Source organism: Tursiops truncatus, chromosome 15, assembly GCF_011762595.2.
Source record: "Tursiops truncatus isolate mTurTru1 chromosome 15, mTurTru1.mat.Y, whole genome shotgun sequence".
NCBI lineage: Eukaryota > Metazoa > Chordata > Mammalia > Artiodactyla > Delphinidae > Tursiops > Tursiops truncatus.
Window position 1 is genome coordinate 16,281,282 of NC_047048.1, and position 23,864 is coordinate 16,305,145.

General features: G+C 44.0%; 1 long non-coding RNA gene across 1 annotated transcript; it reads left to right on the plus strand.

Annotated features, from left to right (window-relative positions):
• Positions 1 to 18,582: 18,582 nt before the first annotated feature.
• Positions 18,583 to 22,205, plus strand: LOC109547711 (uncharacterized). The gene is made up of 4 exons (XR_002173646.3): positions 18,583 to 18,852; positions 19,727 to 19,887; positions 20,974 to 21,055; positions 21,169 to 22,205. It is a non-coding gene; the product is annotated as an uncharacterized lncRNA (long non-coding RNA).
• The last annotated feature ends 1,659 nt before the right edge of the window (positions 22,206 to 23,864 follow it).

Below are 23,864 nucleotides of genomic sequence, written 5' to 3' on the forward strand. Positions count from 1 at the left end.
TAGTTTTTATTTGCATTTTTCTGAAGGCTTTGTGCTTACTGGCCATTTGTATATCTTCTCTGGAGAAATGTCTATTCAAGTCCTTTGTCCATTTAAAAACTGGGATGTTAGTCTGTCTGTTGTTGAGTTGTGAAAGTTCTTTATGTATTCTGGAATATTAGACCCTTATCAGATAAATGATTCACAAATATTTTCTCCCATTCAATGGATTCTTTTCATTTTCTTTAAGCACAAAATGTTTTACTTTTGATGAATTCCAATTTATCTAGTTTTTCTCTTGTTGCTTGTACATAGGTTTCTTAGATAAGAAGCTGTTGTATATTCCAAGGTCATGAAGATTTATGCCTATGTTTTCCTCTAAGAGTTTTATAGTTTTAGTTCTTACATTTCGGTCCAGCTGTTTATCTTATTGTAACCCCCTTGCATGTGATAAATCTTTTTTTTCTCTTGCTGTTTCCAAGATTTTCTCTTTATCTTTCAGTACTTTTACTATGATGTGTCTGGATGTGGATCTCTTTGCATTTATCCTACTTGGGATTTGTTGAGCTTCTTGGAGGTATAGATTAACACTTTCCAGCAAATTGAGGAAGTCTTTAGCCAAGTTTTCTTCAAATGTCTTTCCTTTCTCCTTTCTCTTTCTCCTCTCCTCTGGTACTCTTATTGCACATATGTTGGTGTGTTTAAAGGCATCCCACATTTCTCTGAGGCTCTGTTCACTTTTCTTCATTCCATTTTCTCTCTGCTCTTTGGATTCCATAAGCTCTATCCATTTATCTTCAAGTTTGTTGATTCTTTCTTTTGCCAGTTCAAATCAACTGTTGAGCTCTTATAATGAATTTTTCCTTTTGGTTAACATACATTTCAACTCCAGAATTTCTTTTTGGTTATTCAAGAAAGTAATCTCCATCCCTTTATCTCTATTTGATAGTCTCTGGTCTCTATTTGATGAGACATCATCATCATACCTTCCTTTATTTCTTGAAGCATGGTCTCCTTTCATTCTTTGAACGTGTTTGTAATAGCTACATTGAAGCCTGTCAAGTTGCACATTTAGTCCCTCTCGCAGACAGCTTCTGTTGCCTGCTTTTTTGTCTGTGTATAGGTTACACGTTTTCTTTACGTGTCTCATAATTTTTGTTGAAAACTGGACATTTTAGGTACTATAGCAACTCTGGATAGTGATTCCCCTTCTCCCTCCCTAGGGGTTGTTTTCGCTGTTGTTGGCTTGTTTGTTTTGTGACTTGACTAGGCTATTTTAGTTAGTTTTCCCTCACCTTGAAAGCTCTGGTCTTGCTCCTTGAAGGGCATAGCCTTGGACTCTGCCTTCCTGTTTCAGCTCTTGTCACCTTGGGATGACAGGGGTTATAGCAGGCTCTCTGTGTCTCTTTCCCGATTTCTCTGGTAAGTTGTCTGCTTCATTTGATATTACACACTGCCTATTAGGCTCCACTGATTATGGGCTGATTGCTCTATTGTTTTTGACAATGCCCTGGGGCATATATTGCTCAGCAGTCTGATTCAATTAAATTTGGGCAGGGGTAGGTGTTAAGGCTGGTCTTTGAGGTTTGTTCTGACCCCAGGAGGGCTCTTTTTAGCTGTCTCTTTCACTGGTTCTCTCTGGTGAATTAAGTGGCTTATGGTTTAGCCTTGTGGTTCTTAATTAAGAAGAGTTTTTTTTGTTTTTTTTTTTTTTTTGCGAGTGCCCTTAGGCTTGAGCTTTCCTATACTAAATTTCAAATAAAGTCAATTCCTTTGGGGAGAGCCTCAAGTCTCTTTTCTATGCACTGTCTCTCCCTGGGCAAAGTCTCTCAACTACTACTCTGGGCACTGGCTAGGGCAGTAGCTTCTGGTCTTCTTGGCTTGCTTCTCCCAGCGCTGGATCTCTGCTCTACAAGCAAGCTGGGATGAGGGTGGTTGGGGCCCCAGTGTCCTTGGACCATCACACCAGGGACAGAGCCTCCACCCTATGAGTAGGGGCTGCATGGGGGAAGGGAACCCCCTACTTCTCTGCCACACTCACCAGAAATTTAGCCTCTTCAGCTTGGAGTTGGAGGGGATGAAAAATGCTGGCAGCCTGTCCCTCATGAGATATGGTAAGGCTTGATTGGGAGCTGAGGGGAGAGGGAACCCTGTCTTCTTGGCCACACCTACCTGGGGCAGAGTTTCCTTTAAGATGAGCTGGGGGGAGGGTGGGAGGGAGGGAATTCTTTTGGCTCCAATGCCACGGACTCTTCCTAGTTTTACCAAGTTTTAGTAGATTTTCCTGAGTAAATGTCTCTTCATTGGCTATGTGCCGTTAGTACAACTTCCAGAAATTTTAAGTTTTTTTAAAAATAATTTTCATCAATTTTGCTTGTTATTCTGGGGAATGGGAATGCAGAGCTCCTCACACCGTCATCTCAGAGCTTTGATCTCCCCTAGCTTTTCCTCTAAAGCTTTTTGGTTAGTCTATTGTTGGCCCTAACAGCTATCGACTACCTCAGGCAGCTGCAAAGTTAAAACACTTGCCTTTAAATGTTTTTGACAAATGACCCCTGGGAAGAGGACTTCTCACACTGGGCAAGCTCCAAGTGAAGTCAAATACAGACAGCCTTGTAAGCTGGGTCTTCCAAGGAACCACAAGACAGTGCCAATAATGACAATTCTTTGGAAGTAAGACTTGGAAAGAACTGTGATAAACCATAATGGAAAAGAATATGAAAAAGAATATATATAACTGAGTCACTTTGCTGTACAGCAGTAAGTAACACAACATTGTAATTCAACTACACGTCAATTAAAAAAAAAAAAAAGACTTGGAAAGTGCTCCAGCTCTATTCTCTTCCCTCCAGTGTCTTCCAGGTTGTACTGGGAATGGGGGCTATTTTTCAAGGTTTCAACAGAGCTGGAGAGTAGAGGACAGGACTTAAGCAAGTTAAAATGTCACAAAGCTCAGTGTTCTCACCAAGATTCAGCAATTTTTCTTGAATAAGCATTCCTCAAGTTGCTGTTAGCCTTTGGTTAATTTATAGAGTTTTTAAAAAGTTGATTCTGACAATTTTTGCTGGGTTCTTTACTGCTCTTATGTAAGAGTGAATTTTCATAGGTCCTTTCTCTGTCATTTTTCTGCATTTAATAAGCATTTAATTAATATTAACATTCAAACTACTACAGACCCACCAAATTCCTGAACTCATGACCACGTTCCTTTATATGATCTGCAAGGATGTCCTGAAAGACTGTGCTTGCTCCTTGAAATCAAGGTAGAAAGCAAATAAAATCCTAAGGGTTCCCCTGTCTCATCGTGGGATAACCCTATCATAACACTATGGAAAAGGGAAATGAGGTTTATTTAACATTAGTTCTCACTGTCCCCACTACTTGGTGCTCACAAATAGTGCTCACAAATTATCTGAAGAATATAGGATCTAGACCCTTGTCAGGGAGACTAATACCAAAGTCATTGGTGAATAGTTTTAAAAATCACTTTTTAAAACTTCTTGAAAGTAAGAATGGTGTTTGCCTATCTCCGGTACTTTTCCTATTTTCTAAAATTTCTCAGAGTTTGTCTACCATGGTTCCCAAACCATATCTCCAGTTCCCTTCGGTATCCTGAGGATGGATTTCATGCAGATCTGGGGTCTTGAACATTTTAATTGAGTTAGTGTTCTCGTATCATTATTCTTCAGTTTTGGGGCTTCAATTTCCTCTGAACCACAACCTTAAACCATTTTAAAATCTTGAGCATCATTTTCTTTATAGAAGGCAAACCAAATGAAAGTTGAGAGGTTCTGCTTTCTCTTGGTCATCTGTTAATATTACACCATCTACCTTAAGCAATGGGCCCATTTCTTCCTTCTTCTTCTTGCTCCAAATATAGCTTTAAAAGCCCTTTTTGTTGTCTATAGCATGTTTCACAGTCTCAGCCATCCTGATAATATTCGTATAGGTTTATACCAGTCTTGTGTGTTTATCCCTGAGTAGGTAGCTCTTCCGTATTCTCTCGTAGAATTTCCTGTGCAGTCAATTTAGTTCCTTTAAATGTTCTCCCATTGCGTCATCATCAGGATCTAAAAGGGATGAAGGAATGACTTTTTTTTCTTTATTTATTTTTGGTTGGATGTTCTTGAAGTGATAATTAAAATTACACATATTAGTTTAGTATTGGAACATAAAGAGAAAATTATTTAGTACATGCAATGAAATAATTGTTCATTAATTTAGCACCCAAGCACCCAATGATTAATATATGCATCAGTTTAGCACCCAATGATGAATTCAGCATTGTAATGGTTGTAGGCATTGTCTTCTTCATGCTGAGTACATTAATACATAATTACTTGCCACTATTGCCCTTAGCCTTTGTTTCATTTATTACTCTGTAACACACCATTCCAATTTTTTTTTTTTTTTTTTCTGTATGCGGGCCTCTCACTGTTGTGCCCTCTCCTGTTGCAGAGCACAGGCTCCGGATGCGCAGGCTCAGCGGCCATGGCTCACGGGCCCAGCCTCTCCACGGCATGTGGGATCTTCCCGGACTGGGGCACGAACCCGTGTCTCCTGCATCGGCAGGTGGACTCTCAACAACTGCGCCACCAGGGAAGCCCCATTCCAGTATTTAGTGGTATAAAACATTTTTTTTTAAATGCTCACTGACTCTGTGGGTCAGTAATTTGGAAAAGGCATACACTATACTCAGTTTCATGATGTCTGAGTCTCAGCTTGGATGACCTGAACAGCTGGGAGTGACTCTGCTGGGGTTGGAACAGCTGGGACTGGGGGATCCACTTCCAAGATGGTCTCCTCACTCACATGACTGTGGCCTGGGCTGGGATGGCTGAAGGACAGGCTCAACCATAGTGCCTATGGGTGTCCTTACCAACATGACTATGGCAGGGTAACTGGACTTCCTACCTGGGCGTTCCAGACTCCAGGAACAAGTGTTCCAGTGAGCAAGGTGAAAACTGCAAGACCCATCCTTGGAAGTCACCCGGCGTCATTTCCACCACACTTTTTATTGAAGCAGTCACAAACAGCCTAAATTAAGGGGAGGGGACATAGATCCCACCTCATTTTTTTTGGCCACGCGGCATGACTTGCGGGATCTCAGTTCCCTGACCAGGGATTGAACCTGGGCCACGGCAGTGAAAGCCTGGAATTCTAACCACTAGGCCACCAGAGAACTCCCCCAGACCCCACCTCTTGATGGGAGGAGTGTCAAAGAGTTTATGGCTCAGAAGAACTGTTCAACCAACCCACAGAATTGTAAGCTCAATAAAATATTGAGCTTTAAGCCATTAAAAAAAAAGATTTTCTGGCCATATTTTAAAACTGCCTCAGCTTTACAAATAATTATTTACATTTATAAAGGTGAAGTATATGTCCCTGGCTGGAAGGTTGCCAAACCAGTGACCAGAAATACGTTTCAACCAATTTCTTCTTTTCATCCATTAAAACATCTTTTCATAAAAAATAAATATATGCTTCTTATAAAAATACAGACATAGGGGCTTCCGTGGTGGCACAGTGGTTAAGAATCCGCCTGCCAATTCAGATGACACGGGTTCGATCCCTGGTCCGGGAAGATCCCACATGCCGTGGAGCAACTAAGCCCGTGCACCACAACTACTGAGCCTGCGCTCTAGAACCAGCGAGCCACAACTACTGAGCCCACGTGCCACAACTACTGAAGCCCGTGTGCCTAGAGCCCATGCTCTGCAACAAGAGAAACCACCCAATGAGAAGCCCGCGCACCGCAACTGAAGAGTAGCCCCCGCTCACCGCAACTGGAGAAAAGCCCACGTGCAGCAACAAAGACCCAACGCAGCCAAAAATTAAAAAAAAAAAGGATCCTGCATGCCACAACAAAGATCCCACGTGCCACAACTAAGACCTGATGCAGCCAAATAAATAGATAAATAATATTTTTAAAAATCACCTTTAAAAAATATATATGTATAACTGAATCACTTTGCTGTATACCAGAAACTAACACAACATTGTAAATCAACTATATTTCAAAAAAAAAAACAATAAAATTTGTGTTCCTATGGTCTTCTCTCATTCTCATTGTTCTTGTGGTTTTGTGGCATTAGAAAAACCTTCTTACTGTCATTTTGTTATAGTTCTGGCAGGAAGAGGGGTAAATACATGTGTTAATCTACCATCTTTAACCTGAAGTGCTCCTTTTTTTTTTGGCTGTGTTGGGTCTTTGTTGCTGCGTGCGGGTTTTCTCTAGTTGTGGCAAGCGGGGGCTACTCTTTGTTGCGGTGTGTGGGCTTCTCATTGCGGAGCACGGGCTTTAGGTGCGCGGGTTTCAGTAGTTGTGGCGTGTGAGCTCAGTAGTTGTGGTGCATGGGCTCAGTAGTTGTGGTGCACGGGCTTGGTTGCTCCACGGCATGTGGGATCTTCCCGGACCAGGGCTCGAACCTGTGTCCCCTGCATTGGCAGATGGATTCTTAACCACTGCGCCACCAGGGAAGCCCTGAAGTGCTCCAATTTTTAAAAGTAAACCTTTTCAAGGGAAGACTGCCTCCATGTCATGCCTGCTATCTGCCGTACATGGTGGGGTGTCACTCCACCTTGTTTCAGACATGTAAGATTCCCCCATCCATTAAACCATTGATGTCTCTGCAAGAAAAAAAAGTAAGGGAATTCCCTGGAGGTCCAGTGGTTAGGACTCCACGCTTTCACTGCTGTGGCCTGGGTTCAATCCCTGGTCAGGGAACTAAGATCCCACAAGCTGTGCAGTGTAGCCAAAAGAAAAGTAAACCTTTTCTTGAAGTATAAGATGCAGACACCCAGTTTGTTTATGACTGAATTGTTTTGATTCCTAATAAATTTTAGAAATTCAGAAAAAAAATAACTTCATGGAAAAAAATGGAACTTCAGGGAAATGGGCTGGGTTTGGGTAAGTAAAAGGGAGTGATGATAAATACCAGATGAATTTACCTGAAGTGAAGAGGTCAAGAATAAGAGTTGTGTGGAGAGGAATATGAGAGGCAGATTACAAAGAAGCTCTGAGGACTAAAGTCAGAAGGTTGGATTTTCTGCTAGAAGAGAGCGTTTTATCACGTTACTCAGCTTCAGAGGGTTGCCAAAAAAAACATTTACACATCTCAAGGTTGATGAAGACATTTACAAATAGAGATAAGATGTGATAATTTGTACTGTTTCCCAGGTGGGTGTTAGTGATGTCATTTGATTACACCAGTTGCAGCATGGGTGAAAAAGTAGAGGTTCAGGATGTCAGGATTATACCTGATGTTTGAGCATCCTGAGTGGATTTTAAGGAAAAGGAAGATGTTGTCAAGGGCTCAGCAATGCTGGAGACATGAATATGAAACTCATTTACCAACACATGCAGCCACTTTTAGGTTACGTGAGAGATTTGAGGCAGAACATATCAGGTACTCATTGATGAAAGGAGGGAACCAGTGAGAGAAAGTATAGAAAACTAAATACTTGTCAGTTCAGGGGTCACCATTCTCAACAATCTTTGGAAATTAATGGTGAACATTTTGAGCATTTGCCTCTAAATATGTGTGCTATAATATTACAACATAATTTTAATTTCAAGTCCAAAGACACAATTTTCTCTGCTTATTCAACTCATACACCTTTATAGGAAAAGCCAAGCTGTACCCAAGAAAAAGCATGTACCACCTCTGCTTGAACCAGCAGATGGAATTAATGGTTGTGTGTGATCGTTTTAGCATTACTAAGCGTCAGCATTATCCCTTAGTCTTTGGTGTGTTTCCTGGGTTTGTGCTTGGTTTTGAGGTGTTTTACAAACATTGTTAACCCTGCTATGCCTCATCAGTGTTTAATATCCTAGTTAGAGGGCTGCCCTCGTGGCGCAGTGGTTAAGAATCCACCTGCCAATGCAGGGGACAGGGGTTCCAGCCCTGGTCAGGGAAGATCCCACATGCCGCGGAGCAACTAAGCCCGTGTGCCTAAATTACTAAGCCTGTGCTCTAGAGCCCGTGAGCCATAACTACTGAGCCTGTGTGCCACAACTACTGAAGCTCGCGTGCCTAGAGCCCATGCTCCACAACAAGAGAAGCCACCGCAATGAGAAGCCCGCACACAGCAACGAAGAGTAGCCCCCGCTCACCGCAACTAGAGGAAGCCCACGTGCAGCAACAAAGACCCAATGCAGCCAAAATAAATAAGTTAATTAATTAAAAAAAGACAAAATGGCAGTGACATTAAAAAATATCCTAGTTAGAAAATGTGGTAGTAGCAATAAATAGGTCATAAAAATATGGTGAATGGTCTTGCATACATGGGATGAATTTTTCCCCAAGAGAAATCCATTCTGAAGAACAAAGATCCAAATATGCAAAGTGCAAAAATGTGTCATTGACGTTTATCATCAAGAGAAGAGGAAAAGTGATTGGCAAATGCCTCTAAGACCTATTAGCTTGCTATTCACTAGGAAAACAGGCAGAGGTTGGTGAAGGTACTGTTCAGAAACTTTAGTCACCTGGCTCTGGTAGTTTCATGTGTCAAGGCCCTTCCGACATAGCCAACATCCAAGTGAGTAACCAGGTGGCAAGTGTGGACATGTGTAGCTGCGAGGATTTCCCACTAACACTGAAATATCAAGGAAGGAAGTTTCCTTCTGCCACAGATGTCAACAATAGTATCTATAAAACATTAGCTGCGAGGAGGATCAAGGAGCTTGTTCTAAAGTTTGAGGTCTGATACACAGTCCTGTTTCATGGAAATAAACTAGGGAACACAGCCGAACTCCCACTTACTTCCTTACAAATGAATGGACATGGGAACTGCCCTCATGATCTAACCTCCTTGTAGATTAATGAACTTCTTTATTAGTTACCAAAGTTCTTTCTTCCAAATGGGACATGTAGGGACCTTCCTGGTGGTCCAGTGGTTAAGACTCCGTGCTCCCAAAGCAGGGGGTCCAGGTTCAATCCCTGGTCGGGAAACTAGATCCCGCGTGCCGCAACTGAAGATCCCACGTGGGGCAACGAAGATCCCACGTGCCGCAGGTAAGACCCAGCACAGCCAAATAAATAAATAAATATTGTAAAAAGAATGGGACATGTAAATAATATTTATGGAGCATCCACCGTAGAGGGCACCCGGGAAGCAAAGGTGAATAAGATTTGGGGCTTCCCTGGTGGTGCAGTAGTTGAGAGTCCGCCTGTCGATGCAGGGGACACGGGTTCGTGCCGCGGTCCGGGAAGATCCCACATGCTGCAGAGCGGCTGGGTCCCTGAGCCATGGCCGCTGAGCCTGCGTGTCCGGAGCCTGTGCTCCTCAACGGGAGAGGCCACGACAGTGAGAGGCCCGTGTACCGCCAAAAAAAAGAAAAAAAAAAAAAAGAAACAAAGATGAATAAGATTTGATCCTGCCCTGGAGGAAGTTACAGCCTAAGCGGGGATCCATGCAGTAATCGGAGAGTCTTCCTGGAGTAGGTGATGCCTAGGTTTAGTCCAAGAGAATGAGAAGGTCATACTATGGAGAGGAAGGGAGGTGAGAGGTAGCAGGGTGTGTGCAGGTGGGAGAATAGCCTCCAGCTTATGAGTGAGTCAGGGTGGGGTGGGGGTCAGGTCATGGAGGGCCACATGTTCTGCATTAAGGAGTCTAGACTTTATTTGGTTTTAGGCAACAAAAAGTCATTAAAAGGTTTGAAGTGGGGTCTGACATCTGATTTATAATTTCGGTATTGTATTAGTTTTCTATTGCTACCCTAACAAATGACCGCAAACTTAGAGACTTAAGACAACCCACATCTCCAGCCTCACAGTTCTGTAGTGAAGAAGTCCAGGTCGGCCCAAGTGGTTTCTCTGCTCTGGGATCTGTGGGCTGAAGTCAAGGTGCTGGCTGGCTGGATGCTGGCGGGGAGGTGCTGGGAAGAATCCACTTATTCAGGCTGTTGGCGGAATCTAGCTGCTTGTGGTTGTAGGTGGGACTGGGGTCCCCACTTCCTTGCTGCTTCACCTGGGGGCCGCCCTGGCCTCCTGGGGCCTCACTAGTGCGCGTGTGCAGAGCCTGGTCATCCCAGAGCCAGCAGTGGCTGGCGAATCTCCGCCTTCTTCTGCAGCATCTCTATTGCTTCCAGCTGGAGAAAGTTCACTGCTTTTAAGGAATCAGGTGATTTGATTGGGTTCACCTGAATAATCCAGGTTACTCTCCCTATTTTAAGGTCTGTAAACCTAATCACACCTGCAAAGTCTTTTTATCTATGTCAGGGAACATATCACAGGTTCCAGGGATTAGGTGTGGACATCCTTGCAGGGGCGTTATTCTGCCTGCCATGGGTGTCTAGGTAGGTTCTAAAGGGCACAGACCTCTGCTCACAGAGAAAACCAGACCCTGGTTTTCTTCCTATCTTCCTGGCTATTTAAAAAACAAGACAACAACAAAACGGCAGCCAAAACAAAAAAAACCATCCCAGCTTTATTGAGGTATAATTTACATTCACCCATTTTATGTGCACAATTTAATGACTTTTAGTAAATTTATGGAGTTGTGCAGTTTCATTACCACAAACTGGCATTAGAACGATTTTATCACTCCCAAAAGATTTCTCAGGCCCATTTGCAGTCCACTGACTCTTCCTTTTTATTCTCTTTTCTAGGCTCCTTTGCATGCTTATGTCATCCAAGACTTTCTTTGGCTCTCTGGGCAATAGCCACATTTAGCATATTCTTTGCCAGGTGTGCAGGAAAACACATCAAATTGTTGACATAGTTTACCTGAGGGCAATGGGAATGGAGGGTTAGTGTTGAAATGACTTTTTCTTTATGTATCTTTTGGGATTTAATATACAATTAGCATGTATTACTACTGAGACTAAAATGCTTAATTATGAAAACATTAAATATGTAATTCTTTACTATTCTGTGGCTGAACATTAAAAGAGGTGCTTCAAATGCCAAGGAGCAAGAGAACCACCTGAATGTTTTGTGATAGACCCTCCAGACTCAGGTAGATGCCAAGGCCCCACTTCGCATACTCCTTGTCATCGTCTGACCCTGAGGGGGAGGTGAGCTGATGTCAGTCCACATCCAGGTCCTCAGATGGTCGAGGCCAGACTCAGGGAACACACTCTGTTTTCTTAGTTGAGTCTCTGAGATAGAAACTTCAGGAGAAAACCAGTTTTAGGAATGTTGGCAAGGCCAATACAAAATAGTGCCATGCAGTAGCTGTGAAATATTAACAAAGTTCTAAGATATGTTTAGGTCTAGAAAATGTCATAGGTACTGTTTTTGTTGTTTTAATTAAACTTGTTTTTTTAACTTCTGCAGAAGGAAGATAGAACATTGTGTTGGCTATCTCAAAAACTAAAAGCTGTATCAGCTTTTTACAGTTTGAAGGAACAAAAGAAATTTTGAATGGGAAATCTCACAAATGTCACGGTAAATCAGGATCATCTGAAATGATGAAGGAGTAAAATTAATGAAATATCATTAAACTCCTACACTAACTGTGATTAATAATTTCTCATAATTATTAAAATATATTTCACAATTCTTGTTTAAAAAAAGGTTTATATTTTATTTTATTTTATTTTTTTTTTGCGTTATGCGGGCCTCTCACTGTTGTGGCCAGACGCGCAGGCTCAGCGGCCATGGCTCACGGGCCCAGCCGCTCCGCGGCATGTGGGATCCTCCCAGACCTGGGCACGAATCCGTGTCCCCTGCATCGGCAGGCGGACTCTCAACCACTGCGCCACCAGGGAAGCCCAAAAGAAAAGGTTTATATTTTAGAAGGGCTATAAAATAAGTTATTTTTTGCCCAGCAAAGAGCCCTTATCTCTTTTCATTGAATGGTAGAAAAATATAGCATTTAATTCCTTAACATTAGGAAAATTAGAGTAAGGCCACATATAATCTATTTTTTAAAAAACAGCATTCTTGAAATATACTATATATTATATAAAGTTTACTTTTTTAAGGTATGCATTTCAGTGGTTTTAGTCCTTAGTATATTCACAAAGTTGTGCATCAATCACCACTAATTCCAGAACATTTTCATCTCCAAGAAAAAGACAAATCTATACTCATAAGGAGTTACTCTCCATCCCCTGCCCAGACCCCATGTCCCTGGCAACCATTGATCCAATTTTTGTTCTATAGATTTGCCTTTTCCGGACAGGCCACATGTAAAGTTTTTGCTTAACCCGATTAGTTAATTTCTGGATTCCATTTTTTGCAGGTAGCTTTTCTTGTCAGCAAAATGAAAGAGACTTAAAACATAGTATCTGACCCCCCTCAAAAGTTATTTTAGGTTCAAATGATTTATTTCAGCTTCCATTTAATTGAAGCCAATTTCTCATTAGATACCTTGGGGGACATTACTACCAACTACATAAATAAAAAGGATTATAAAGGAATACTATGAACAATTATATGCCAATAAATTAGATAGCTTAGATGGAATGGACAAAGTCCTAGAAAGACGAAAACTACCATCAAGAAAGTGAAAAACAACTCACAGAATAAAATATTTGCAAATTGTACCTCTTATATAGGAATTATATCCAAAATATATAAAGAACTATATATATAATAAAATTCAGTATTTTTAAAATTTATTTAATTTATTTATTTTTGGCTGTGTTGGATCTTTTTTTTTTTTGCCGTACGCGAGCCTCTCACTGTTGTGGCCTCTCCCGCTGCGGAGCACAGGCTCCGGACGCGCAGGCTCAGTGGCCATGGCTCACGGGCCCAGCCGCTCCGCGGCATGTGGGATCTTCCCAGACTGGGGCACGAACCCGTGTCCCCTGCATCGGCAGGCAGACTCTCAACCACTGCGCCACCAGGGAAGCCCCAGTGTATCTTTTTTTATGAGCAAGGAAATCTTTACATGAAGCACCTGCTAATGACTTCTTTTGGTCTCATTGGCCAGTTTGAGGCAAATGTCCATCTTTGAACCAGTTACTGGCACAGGAATAGGATTTCCCTGATTGAGTTAGACTAGTCATTGGAATGAAATGGAGGTTAGGTAGGCAACGATCATATCATCACAAAGGACTTCCAAAGGAAATTCTAGTTCCTATTATAGAATAGAGAATAGATGACAATCAGGCAAAAACCGCAGATATCTCCTTTGCCATCAGAAACAGCTGCAATGTGGTGAGAAAAACGATTAACTTGGTTACTGGACTCTGCCGCTACATTACTGGGTGCCACGTCGTGCCACTTGCGGTCTTATTTCCCTGACCAGGGATCAAAGTGTGTCCCCTGCAGTGGCAGCGCGGAGTCTTAACCACTGGACCACTAGGGCATTCCAGGCCCTTAGTTTCTTCCAATAAAGTGGTTCCTTCCAGCTTTGAAATACGGCAATTAGCATATATATTGCCTTCTAGCAATGGAAAACAGCTCACATGCTTTTCTGCAACTCAAAGAACATAAAAACAACCTTGGTAACTATCATTCAAAATCTTATTACCCTGATATATATGTACCGTAAGACTCCTATATCATCAGAAACATAGGTGATTGAGTAATAAAAGCTGCCTAAATCACGCATTTAGTCTGTATTTTTGCTTGCTAAGTGCTAGTCTTTCTTCTGCCCTGATTTTACTTGGGGAACTGTAGTGGTCATACTTGCCTCCCAACATTCGTTCTATTTTAAACGATTGATCTAAGCCCCTGTTCTCAGTCCCAGTGCTTTGAACATTGTTGACTCCACTATCCCAACCTGAGAAGTAGGCACTTGACTGAGACTTGGCCACTCAGACTATTCCATCCCTCTGGCCACAGGGGTTGGTTCAAGGATGGGTAAGTGACCCAGGTCGGTCCCATGAGAGTCTGTTCATGACTTTTGCTGGGAAAGAGAATCTCTCTTTTTCCAGGGTTGCCCATCTGTTAAGTTATAAACCTGGAGCTCTGGTGGTCGTCTTTGGTATCAATGGAGAGAACCTGCCCAAGAATTAAACACATAAGAAAGAAGAAAGAGAATCCTGATGATCTTGATAGCATCATTTGAGCAACTGGATTCAGTCTCTGGACTTGTCAGTTGTGTGAACCCCTAAATTCCTTTTTTTTTTGGCTTATATTGATTTAAGCTGGGTTTCTGTAACTTGTAACCCAAAGAGACCTGGCTAATAAAGACAAATTCCTTGCTTACAGTTTGAAATAGATGCTCTGATGCTGTATAAATATGAGAGTAAAATCTGGACATAGACAAAAGGAAATGGGTTCAGAAATAGCTGCATATGAAGTGAAAAAAATAGTTTACTCAATAGCTAGTGAACCCCCTTTTCTTTCCCTGTTTGTTTTTTTATCTACCATAAGCAAGGAAGCAGGACACCTTATGGGTCTTTGAAAAAGCCTGACGACTGGGTGTCTGTTTTGTGTCTAAGCTGCAGCTGGGTGTGAAAAAGAAACAAAGATCTTGTCTCAAACTTGGTAACGTTGTACTGTGGGAATCCACACCCACAGCTCAGACTCTGTGACTCTGTCTAATTAACTGTGGTCTCTGAGTCTTGGTTTCATTACCCATAAAAAGAGGCAGCTGGACTAAGATCACGTCTAGTATTAATGTCCCAAGATCCTATTGCAGAGCTCCCAAGGGAGGCTATAGGAGAAATGTGTGTCACGTGGAGGGACCCTACCTAGGGTTGGTGAGGCTTGGTTTGTCAATTCCAAAATGGAAGCGGATCAGTGGTGGGTGTGGTTCTCTGAAAATGCAGCATGGTTGAAATGAATCAATGTGGGCATTCTTTGATGAATGTTCTTGTTTTATGTGCATATCAATTCTGCTTTTCAGACCAGTCAGACCAGGCCCCCAAGTCTAGCCAGCGGGCTGTTGATCTCACCTTGACTCTGAGAACTGGGAAAGCCTGGGATGAACCTGGCATCATGCGAAACTACATCGAGGGGCTCAACAAGGTCATCAAATCAATCTCTCGGGCTTCCCTGGTGGCGCAGTGGTTGAGAGTCCGCCTGTCGATGCAGGGGACGCGGGTTCGTGCCCCGGTCCGGGAAGATCCCACATGCCGCGGAGTGGCTGGGCCCGTGAGCCATGGCCGCTGAGCCTGCACGTCCGGAGCCTGTTGCTCTGCAATGTGAGAGGCCCGTGTACCGAAAAAAAAAAAAAAATCAATCTCTCCTCTTCTCTCTCCCCCTCTGTGTCTCTGTCTCTCTCTCCCCAACTCCTCATTCCCACTTGGTTTTTGCCTGTCAGCTTCATTCTCAGGAAGGCTTTCCCCACATGGAGACAGAAATGGCAACCAGCAGTTCCAGAAAAAGACCCAAGGCAGACATTAAATGGCCCTGCTTCTACCCCTGAACCAGCTGGGCTGAAGAGGCACAAAACCTCCATCCACTAACCCTGTCCACAGTGTTTGAATTTTATTCGGAGGAACAAAGGAGGAATCTTAAAACATTTGAGTAAGGGGTTGACATGGTCAGATCTGTGCATCAGGGAGGAGTCTGGCTGAGGTACAGGGATTGGGGCAACAGAGGAGATGGAGCTAGAGAGACTTGTTAGAGGCTCTTGGAATCATTCTGGGCAGAAGCGAGCAGGGGTTGAACTAGAGTACAGTAAGTCCCCTATATAGGAACGAGTTCTGTTCCGAGAGTGTTTGTAAGTCCAACAAAGTCAGCCTTAGGTACCCAACTAACACAATCGGCTATATAGTACTGTACTGTAATAGTTTTATAATACTTTTAACACAAACAATACACAAAAAATAAAACATTTTTAATATTACAATACAGTACCTTGAAAAGTACAGTAGTACAGTACCACAGCTGGTATAGAGGGGCTGGCCTCAAGTGAACAGGCAAGAAGAGTTACTGACTAGAGGAGGGAGAAGAGGGAGGAGATGATAGAGCTGAAAGATCGTCAGCAATAGGAGACGGAGGGCAAGCTGCAATTTCACGTGAACTAACTTACGTGATTGGACATGCGAACACATGTTTGAATCTTTGAAAGTTCACAACTTGAAGGTTCATATGTAGGTGACTTACTGTAATGGCAGTTGGGACGGAGGATGTATCAGTCAGGAAAGAGACTGGTGTCAGCAGAGTGGAAAAGAGTTGCTGGTTGAGGGAAGGTGGGACGGAGACCCAAGAAGGAGGAGATATGGGGATATATGTATATGTATAGCTGATTCACTTTGTTGTAAAGCAGAAACTAACACACCATTGTAAAGCAATTATACTCTAAAAAAGACGTTAAAAAAAAAAAAAGAGTTGCTGGTTGATTAGCAGCATTGGGAAAGAAAGAAGTGTTGTTTATCGAATGCCAACCACGAGTTGGGCCCTGGGCCTGGCAGTCTGGTGGAAGAGCTGGACCTGTAAACAATTACTATCCAATGTACTAATCACTGTGAGAGAGGGATGCATCGGGAGCCACTAGTACAGGGGAGAAAAGAAAGCATTTGAGGAGTGGTTGTGTGGGGGAGGGAGGTATGAGTCCTTAGCAAACAAGGACTAAGACACTGCAGGCCTGCGCCAAAGGCAAAGAATAGAGTCCAGAAATATTGTCGGCCAGAAAAACCACATCCAAACGAAAGATATTTGTTTTGGCTGTGTTGGGTGTTGGTTGCTGCGCGGGGTCCTCCTCTAGTTGCGGCGAGTGGGGGCCACTCTTCGTTGCAGTGAGTGGGTTTCTCATTGGGTGGCTTCTCTTGTTGCAGAGCACGGGCTCTAGGTGCACAGGCTTCAGCAGTTGTGGCGCATGGGCTTAGTTGCTCTGCGGCATGTGGGATCTTCCCAAACCGGGATTCGAACCCGTGTCCCCTGCATTGGCAGGTGGATTCTTAACCACTGCGCCCCCAGGAAAGCCCCAAAGATATATTTAATTTTGCTCATCTAACATTTTTAGAAATGTTTGAATTGGTTGCCAATGTAAAAAGATCTGGAGCTTTCATTTAAAAATCCATATTTCTAACTTGTCTTGAAAAACCAGAAGCACCAGAAGGTTTAGCTACACAGTGCCCTCATTCTTGCCCAGTGACAAAGGGCTAGAGCAGCTGCCGTCCCTCCAGTCCCTATTAGAACTCACCTGGCCTGCATCAGCAATTCGTGTTACCCATGGTGGCTTAAAGATGGCTGCAAATTCTTTGTAACTCTCTGCATCAAAAGGAGGAGTTAATCTTCCCTCTCCTGGGATCTGGGCTGGTCCTGTAACTGCTTAACTAAAAGAATGTGGTGGAAGGAACCCTATGCAAATCACAGGCCTATCCTCTTGGAGCATTCTCTCAGGACACTCCCTTTCCAAACTCTAAAATAATGAGAGCTAATAAAGCAGTTATCGTTTTAAGTCATCAAGTTTTGGAATGGTTTACTCCGTACAGGTAACTGGAACACCAACCTCCACTCCTTCCCTTGTAGACATCCGAGGGCTCAGCCTCTGGACCAGAGGAATGAGGGAGCATGTTGAGCTTGGGTGATGATGAACAGCAAGGCCAGAAGGGTGGATGGGGGAAGATCATGAAGGGCTTTTGATGCCATGCTGAGGGAGTTTCAGTGTTTTCCCAGAAATGTTCAGGAGCTGGTAGCGTTTTGTAAGGTCGGCATAGTATGACTGGGGCGGTGACTCTAGTGATGCTGTAGAACAGGGGTCCCCAACCCCTGGACCACGGACTGGTACCGGTCCATGGCCTGTTAGGAACCAGGCTGCACAGCAGGAGTTGAGCGGAGGGCGAGCAAGTGAAGCTTCATCTGTATTTACAGCCGCTCCCCATCGCTCACATTACCGCCTAAGCTCCGCCTCCTGCCAGCATTATGGTGAGTTATATAATTATTTTATTATGTATTACAATAATTTAAGTAATAGAAATAAAGTGCACAATAAATGTGATGTGCTTGAATCATCCCAAAACCATCCCCTCCCGCCCTGGTCTGTGGAAAAATTGTCTTCCACGAAACCAGTCCCTGGTAGAAGATGAATCAGAAGAAGGCGATCGGTCAGGGAGCTAGCACCATGGTCCAAGCAGCGCAGCTCAGGCGGTGGTGGTGGGCATGGAGAGAAAGGGAGAGATTCAAGTTCAAGACTTTCTCCTCTTGTGAGGCTCTCCCTGAGGTCCTAATGGGACATGCCGGTCGAGCCATGGAGTTGCTAGTCAGAACTAGGGAGCACAGGCAGTAGGACTGAGCCACAGAGACAGACTGGGGACTGTCAGAGTTTGAACTTGTGGATGTGGAAGAGCTGGTGTAGGGAGATTGGGTGCATTGGAAGAGGTGGTGTCCTGGGAGCATCCTACAGACAGTTGTGTTAAGCAAAGGGAGAGACACCCTGCAGGGGACTGAGAGAAAACTTCAGAGCAAAGAAGGGAACCAGGAGATGGTGGGGCCCAGACACAAAAGAAAGGAAAGATTCTAGAGGAAGGGAGTGGTAGGTAGCATCAGATGATCACCAGAACGTGCTCATTTGATGTAATGATCAGGAGATCACTGGTGGCTGAGGCAAGGGCACGTCTGTGCGGAAAGGTGGGAACAGAAGCCAGACTCATGAGACTAAGTAGGAAATGAGGAAGTGAAGACAGTAAGTGTAAACAACTCTTTCAAGAAACTTGATTGTGAACCGTAAGACAGAGATAGGGAAGTGGTTTGAGGTTGCCAAGTTGAGAGAGGTTCCCCCAAAGACCCAGGGGAACTCAGCTTGTTTTTAGATACTGAAGAGAGAGGGTCTGTGGAGAGGAGAACTTGGCAGTGCAGGAGAAAGGGGTTAAACGATGGAGTGAGGTCACTGAGGAAGTGGGAAGGAATGTGTCCCAAGAGGGAGGCATCAGCCTTGGGCCCTAGGAGGACACCTCCCCTGTAACGACAGCCTATGGTTGTTTCTAGGAGCTGGAGATGTTGTTGCTGTTGGGAGTAAAGGGGTTGAAAGAATTCTTGCCTCTTTTCTCCATAAAATAGGAGCAGTGATCATCTCATAAAGGTAAGGAAGGCAGCCTGAGGAGGTGGCTGGCGAGAAGTGGCCGGCAAGGTTGGCTTAGACCTGAGCCTGTGGACAAGGCATGTTTACGTGCCTCCTGCTTAAGGCCAGGATTGTTCCTGAATGTGGGTCAGGGCGGAGCCTGAAGGTGGATGGGGGACCACAACTGTGAGAAGGCCTGGGGGCCACAGGGGCAGGGTCCAGGCTGTCAGAGTAACTTCTTGCAAATGAGACCCTGTCACTCCTTTACTTAAAGACTTGCATAGGGAGCAAACTCCTTGAGAAGACACAGCTTGAGGTCCCTCATGAGCTGCCTCCCGGGGATTTTCCCAGCTTCACCACTTTCCCCTTCATCCCAAGCCCCTGAGCTCCAGCCATGGTGAAGAGCTCACCATTCCCTTAAAACGTCATTGTCCCTTCCTCGCTTTTCTTCCTCTCTCTTCTCTGCTTGGCAAACTCTTATTCAAGACCCAGTATAAGTGTAATTTCATTCACCCGTTCCACCACCATCTACGGACCATGCTTCCATCCTGGTTCGCCCTCCAGATCTCACTGCTCTTGGCTTTTGTGCCCTCCTCTGCTTCGGGAGGTCGACTGGTGTTGGGGAAATGAATAAAGCAGTCTTGTTCAGGCTTCAGAGGCAGAAGCAGGCCTCTGACCGACCTGTAACCCTGCCTGGACTGCGGGCTTACTTGCACACGCAACAATTGCTGCTCGCAAGTCAAGCAGCGCTTACTATAAGAAAGGGAGTGGGTCTTGGAATTCCTTGAGCCCTGGGGACCTGGCCAGTCCCCCAGGGTCTGGAAAATCTTGTGACCCACATGGTGAAACCAACAGCATTATTAAAGTAAACTCAGACCTCCATCTTTGCACGCAGACTGATCATATCAGTTTGCGGCCTGGAATTATAAACGGAAGCCCCCAGAACTCCAATCTGAAGTCTCACCCGTGGGGTGTACGAACCGCCCGGGACCCTTCCCAACTGGGGCTCCAGATCGCTGTCACTTGGAACTTCCCAGCTGTTACTTGGATCTGGAAGTAGGTGTCGGCCCAATTCGGTGATGTATATATCCTGTTATGTTTCTCTAATATTCTTGTTCCTTTCCTTCTAAAGATTGTATATTAAAATTAAGTTAAATCACCTTTCATTAAAGAATTGATTAAAGCTGTTTATTTGTGTGAAACGAGTGGTTGTTTTGTCAACAAATCCAACGAACCTTAAAACCGAAAGCAGGCTTTCGGCAAAACAACTGGAAACCGTGAATGGACTCATGGGTTTCAAGGGTCACACAGACTTGTATTTGGATCCCAGTTTGTGTGACTGTGGGTAGGTCATTTACTGCCTGTGAGCCTCATTTTGGTCAACTGTAAAAGAGGGACAATAAAACACATCACAGAGCTCTTGAGACTCTTCAGTGATGGAATGTTGGTGCAGCACCAAGGACCCAGTGCTGCTTGGAGCATTCGGGACTCTTGGTTGTAAGTGACGGAATCTAATTTTTAAAAATCTACTTTTAGGGACTTCCCTGGTGGCACAGTGGTTAAGAATCCGCCTGCCAATGCAGGGGACATGGGTTTGAACCCTGGTCCGGGAAGATCCCACGTGTCACAGAGCAACTAAGCCCGCGAGCCACAACTACTGAGCCTGAGCTCTAGAGCTGGCAAGCCACAACTACTGAAGTTTGTGTACCTACAGCCCGTGCTCTGCAGCAAGAGAAGCCACCACAATGAGAAGCCTGAGCACTGCGACCAAGAGTAGCCCCCGCTCGCTGCAACTAGAGAAAGCCCACGTGCAGCAACGAAGACCCAATGCAGACAAAAATAAATAAATGAATAAACAAACCAGGGTCTCCCTGCTTTAAAACTCATGCTTTAAAAAAAAAAAATCTCCTTTTACAGTTGATTTGTTTGAATCAGGATCCAGAGAAAGTTCACATGTTACCGTTAGTTGATATGTTTCTTAAGCCTCTTTTAATATATTTCCCCTCCTTTGAATGCCATTTATTTGTTGAAGCCAGATCGTTTATCCTATAAAATTTTCTACATTACAGATTTAGGTAATTGCTTCCTCCTGGTATTGTTTAACCTGGTCTTCTATCCTTTTTATTTCCTACAAACTAATAGCTAGATCTAGAGGCTCCATTAGATTCTGGCTGGTGATGATGACGATGATGATGGTGATGATTTTGGCAAGAATACTGCAAAGGTGATGTTACATACTTATTATATCATTTTATGGGAGGCCTGTAATATCTGGTGTCCTACTTTTGGTGATGTTAAGAGTCATTTCTGGGTTCTTTTTTTCTTTTCTTTTTTTAGGTAATCATGGAGATTTGAACATAAATTGGGAATTAGATGATGTTAAGAAATTATTGCTAGGGACTTCCCTGGTGGTCCAGTGGTTAAGAATCCACCTTCCAGTGCAGGGGACGTGGGTTCGTTACCTAGTTGGGGAACTAGATCCCACATGCCGCAGGGTAACTAAGCCCACACACCGCAAATACTGAGCATGCACACCACAACTAGAGAGAAGCTCACGCACCACAACGAAAGATCCCGCATGCCGCAAGGAAGATCCCATGTGCCGCCACTAAGACCCGACGCAGCCAAAAATAAATAAATTTTTTTTTAAAAATAAGAGAGCGTCCCTGGTGACGCAGTGGTTAGGAATCCACCTGCCAACGCAGGGGACACGGGTTTAAGTCCTGGTCGGGGAAGAACCCACATACTGCGGAGCAACTGGGCCCGTGCGCCACAACTGCTGAAGCCCCCACGCCTGGAGCCCGTGCTCCACAACAAGAGAAGCCACCGCTGTGAGAAGCCCGCGCACCACAACGAAGAGTGGCCCCCGCTCGCCACAACCAGAGGAGGCCCACGTGCAGCAACAAAGACACAACGCAGCCAAAAAAAATAAATATTAAAAAATTAAAAAAAAAAGAAATTATTGCTAAACATTTTAGGTATAATTATGTATTACGTAGTGGTATTGTGCTCGGGTAAAATAAAAATCCTTATCTGACATACAATAACATGGATTAATTTCAAAACATTATGCTGAATGGAAAAAGACAGACCCATACTGTATGATTTCATTTGTATGGAACATTCTAGAGCAGGCAAAACTAATCTATACTGACAGAAAGCAGGTCAGTGGTTGCCGGGGTCTGAGGGTGGAAACTGATTGTAGAAGGGTGTGAACTTTTAGGAGTGATGGAAATATTTTATATCTTGATTATGGTGGTAATTACTTGGGTATAAACATTTGTCCAAACTAATTGAACCATGCACTTACATTGAGTGTGCTATATTGTATGGGAATAAAGATGTATTTTATTGTATGTAAATAAAGTTGATTTTTGAAAGGAAATAAAATAAGGTTACAACTAGAATGAGAAGAATCCATTCAAAATAGCCACAAAACTATAATACACCTATTAGGGGGGAGAAATTTAATGATATACTAGACCTTTATAGAGAAAATTATAAAATCATATTAAGGGACATAAAAGAAGACATAAATATATGGAGAAATACACTATATTCATGGATGGAAGTCTTAATATCCTTCTCAAATTAATCTATAAAGTTAATGCAATTTTATTAAAAACTCTAAGAGTTTAAAAGTCTTTATCTGTTGGAAATAAATGCAGAAGTACTTAAGTTGAAATGCTATGATGTCTTGGATTTCTTTTAATACATGCCAAGAAAATAATGTGGAAGAAGGAATGAACGAGTATTGGCCATGTGTTTGTACTTGTTGAAGCTGGGTGATGGGTGCACACTCTAGTGTAAGTGAGCAGTGCTGTGCACCTTTACTGGTGAGGAAACATCACTGTGCTGGGGCAGCAGGAGAACCATGAAGGAAAGATTCTCTGGGGCTGACTCCATCATGCTCTACAGACCTTTAGGGCAGGACAGACCAGAGGAGGTCTTGTGGGCCTTGCTAAGGAGTTTGAACTTTATCCCGTGCTCAGCATTTCAGTCCCTCTTTACTCTGTGTATCTGGCACCTTGGAAGGGCCTCCGGTCCTGTCTCCCTCCATGGTGGGTGTACCAGTCAGAACACTTTCAACTGTAAATGCCAGAAACCAACTCAAACGTAGTGACTTATGTGGAAAAAGGAACTTATGGAAGGTTAAGGGACTCAGGCACAGCTTGATCCCGATACTCAAATGATGTCAAGAGTATGGCTGTCTTCATATCCTGTGTCTGCAGTCCTCTGTGTGGGCTCATTCTGGGCGGCTTTTCCTGCATGGTATCAAGACGGTCACTAGTAGTCCTGGGCTTACAGCCTTTTAGCTTACTAACCCCCAGGGGAAAGAGGGCTCTTTTTTCTAGCAGCTCCAGTGAATCTGCTTCTGCATGCATAGACTTAAGTGTCCACCCCTGAACCAATCAAAAAAGGTAGCTTTGACTGGGGAAACGTGGACTGTGTGCCTACCCTGGACACCCTCTCAAACCTCAAGGATTGCCAGTGCATAAAGGTTGGTTTCTTCAAGGAAAGCCCAGATGCAGCCTCCAGGAAAGAGGGGATGGTAAGATGCTGGTCCAGTGGCATCTGGCAGGAACACCCTCCCAACACCCCTCGCAGGAAGGATCAGCCTCGCCTTAATCACATGAAGAGCCGCATGGCAGGGCCCTTCAGCACCCACTACTGAACTAACGCTCACTCTTGTTTTGCTGGGACAGCTGCTGCCTCACAACCTCCACTACCAGCCTCGCGTCTGTGCCCCCCGCCCCACAGCAGGCCAGCTGGAATGAGAGAGTAGCCTCTGCACATCCCCACCTTTCCCTCTCCATGCCTGTCAGGCTCTGCCTCAGGGGGCATGGTTTTCAGGCCCCTCACAACGTGCTTGTCCTCTGCCTGGAAATGAGGTGCCCCAGGACTGAAGGTCATGGGTGCCTCAGTTTCCTCTCTTTACATTAGAGGTGGTACCTGCCCCCTGGGTGTGTTGTGAGGATTAAGCGAGTGCAGCGTATTTATAGTGTTAGAGCAGTGCCCAGCACACAGTAGGT